The sequence below is a fragment of the Frankliniella occidentalis genome, unplaced genomic scaffold (assembly GCF_000697945.3).
Source record: "Frankliniella occidentalis isolate FOCC.00 unplaced genomic scaffold, Focc_3.1 Scaffold98, whole genome shotgun sequence".
Lineage (NCBI taxonomy): Eukaryota > Metazoa > Arthropoda > Insecta > Thysanoptera > Thripidae > Frankliniella > Frankliniella occidentalis.
The window spans coordinates 340,717-343,764 of NW_026267227.1; the positions used below are offsets into that span (position 1 = coordinate 340,717).

The 3,048-nt window shown below is 52.5% G+C and overlaps 1 protein-coding gene across 3 annotated transcripts in view; it reads right to left on the bottom strand.

Moving 5' to 3' along the window:
* LOC113205907 (uncharacterized) overlaps positions 1-2,616 on the bottom strand; it is an 86,127-nt gene extending 83,511 nt beyond the window's left edge. For all 3 annotated transcript variants that reach the window (XM_052269641.1, XM_052269639.1, XM_052269640.1), the window contains exon 1: positions 1,270-2,616. The gene's annotated coding sequence lies outside the window, so the exon portion shown is untranslated. The remainder of the gene's footprint in view (positions 1-1,269) is intronic.
* Positions 2,617-3,048: the final 432 nt, after the last annotated feature.

Below are 3,048 nucleotides of genomic sequence, written 5' to 3' on the forward strand. Positions count from 1 at the left end.
CCCTCCTTTCTCTCCCCCCTCCCCCCTTTTCACACGCACACTGAAGAGCAAGATAGCGTTTTGCGGCGAATGCCACGCTTTCGTGAACACTTGTGTGCCCTGTGAATAGCCAAGTACTGGAAGAGATAATTACTTTCTTATCAAATTACTGTCTGTTGCGGTACAGCGAGGTTTGACTTCCGTCGGCACCGTACGAGTAACACGTCAGTACCACCACCACGCACTTGTTTCCGGACTGGCGATTAGGACTGATGTGGTAGAGCTATTCGCAATGGCATGTCAAGAAGCAGTACTCTGCCTCCAAAACAAAAACGTGAGATCCTGTTTTGTTTTATTTTCGTCTATTTTGAACTGGTCTTTCGTACCATTCCCCATGCGTGTGCCCCCCCCCTCCCCCCACACACCACTCCAAACGAACTATTTCATACGTGCCACTCACATTTACGCCAGCACCCGCTTGGCATGGCATGCCACGTTGTGCCACGACACACGAGCAGACAGACTGTTACGCCCCTGGGCTCCTCTCCGACGTGTGTCGACAGCCCTGATGAGTTTCACTCAAGCCGAACGCAAGGGCCCCGATTCCAGTGAATCGAAGACCATTAGGCTCACTGAGCCCCATCGGGACCGACATCGGGACCCAAAGCAGCCGGGCGGGGCCGGGCAAGGGCACACCCTTTGGGCCATGATACCTCCTAGTTAGAGGCCCGGCACGGGCGTCATGTCACTCAGGTCCTGAATGATTCCAGCTGACCTCACGGTGTGCGTCTGTGTGTGCGTGTGAGTCAGACACGCGAGTGATTTAATTTGTCCGGCTAACCGAACACTTAACTCGTATGACGACCTCACAATGCCACCACACAACACGAATCATCCTAGTCTCATTCCAGTTACACACCAAAAAAAAATTCACACGGCAGAAATAAAACAAAAAAGAGGGAGTAAGTCGAGATGGAAAAAGTTAGATAGTTGGAATCGTGAGCTAGACACGCACCACGTGTAAAAGGGATCGCCCTTTTAATTAGTTTTGAGGTTAGAGGGCGGAGCGGGCGCGGGGCACGTTCGTATTGAGGCGGGCCGTGCCGCCAGTAGGATGGCCTGCCGGCCCTTTTTGACCGGCTTTGACCGGAAGGGGAGGCGGGACCAATTTGAATTCTCCCGTCACATTTACGGCGAGCAGAGCGTAGCAGGTCCCCTGTAAGTAAGGACGGCGGGGGGCGTGAGAGACCTGCCGCCGCCGCAAGTAAGCAACAGTTAAACGAGATTTACCTGCTGGATGCACTGACTCATCACGCATTACGGAACGAAAATAGAAATGGGCGTTGGCATGCCCGTGACGGATGGCCAATAACTGTTGCACATGCACGCAATGCTCGCGGATTATATCGTGACCATATCTGATAATTATTAATAGGACTTGTGTTTACATTCTCGAGTGCACGTGATAAGCTGTACACCGCTCTCAGGAGGAACCTTGAGCTCCTAACCGCGTTCCGATGGAACAACATTTCCTCTTTGGAGTCTGTTTGGAGTCAGGTTGGTGTCAGGTTTCAGACAACATATAAAACACTAACGCTTTTCTGTCTTCGTTCACTGCTGACAAGATTTTCTTTTAAGGCAGCCAGGATAAACCATCCAGAAGAAGTAGAGCAGGCCGATTGGTTGCATCTTCCCCTACCCTACTCGAACAGCATAATGAGCTCGTTGCAAATATGTGACTGCATGAGTCATGGCTGGGGCATTCCCTGACGAGTGAACCTACACCTGCTGTCTGCGCATCTTGACGACCTGCAGTTGTTTATGTTCAGAGCTGCTAATCGCGCTGCAGGTCAGTAACAATCGTTGAGTATAAGCGGGATCATCACGTGGTCGCAGCTCAGACAGCGTCACGTGTACGCTGATAACCGCAGAGCTATGGCTATCCATGAGAGACAGGCTATAGTTTCAAAGTGATCGACAGACCTGTCTCGACAGAAAAAGTCCAACAACGTCCCCGTAAAAAAACAACTCCGCAGCTCACAAAAATGTTTATTACTGCAGGTTGCCTACCCACCTAGGGCCAGTGCCGTCTGACTCATTCGACCGATTAAACTGCTGCGTCAGCGATTCTCTCTCCCCCCTTTTTCCCTTCTATTTTCTCACTCTCGCTTCGTTCCAACCTAACTCTATATACATCGATAGATCGAACGTAGGAGTGGCGTCTCGATGCGCCGCCCTGACCGCCCCGCCCTCGCCGCGCTCAAAGGCGCCGCCAGTCTCGGCCCAAAGGGCCTTGTTGCACTCAATTAACACTTCGGTAGCGGCAAATCCCTCCGTATCAGAGTGTTTCAGGAGTTATGGGGCAAAATAAAAAGAATCGATTCAAAGTGCCGCTGCATTCGGCTCTATCCGCCGAAATTTATACATTTTCTCCTTCCTACTCGAAAGACTTACAACCGCTTACTACTTGCTCTGAGTGCAACAATGTAAACGCAGGCACATGTCCCTTTGGGCAGTGATCCCGCACAACAAAACTAAGGAGTGGAGGAGGAAGTGGAGGGAGAAAGGGACAAGATGTAGAGACAGATCTACGAAGAGGAAGTTGGATGAAAGGAGCAAGGAGGGAGGGAGAGAGGGAGAGAGGGAGAGAGGGAGAGAGGGGGAGAGAGAGAGAGAGAGAGAGAGAGAGAGAGAGAGAGAGAGAGAGAGAGAGAGTTTTATTGCCGCGCACGCGTAATGATCGCGGCCCAAAGTGATGAGACTGGCTGGCGAGCGCCAAGCGGTGCCGCGGGCGACACTGGTGCGCTCTGTCGCCGTGTCCGTCAAACTCCCACGAAGCGGCGGCAAAGAGGCGACCGGCGCATTGTTTTTTACGGCGCCGCGGCGCGCCTTAATTTGAGTACCCGAGTTCTCTCTCTCTCTCTCTCTCTCTCTCTCTCTCTCTCTCTCTCTCTCTCTCCGTGTTATCGATCGGGAAACGGTATCGGGAAAAGGGACCGCGGCGTTCGTCCTATGGCGCCGCTATCGCCAAAGGGTTGACGACACGCCCTGCAGGAAAAGAGCCCCCCC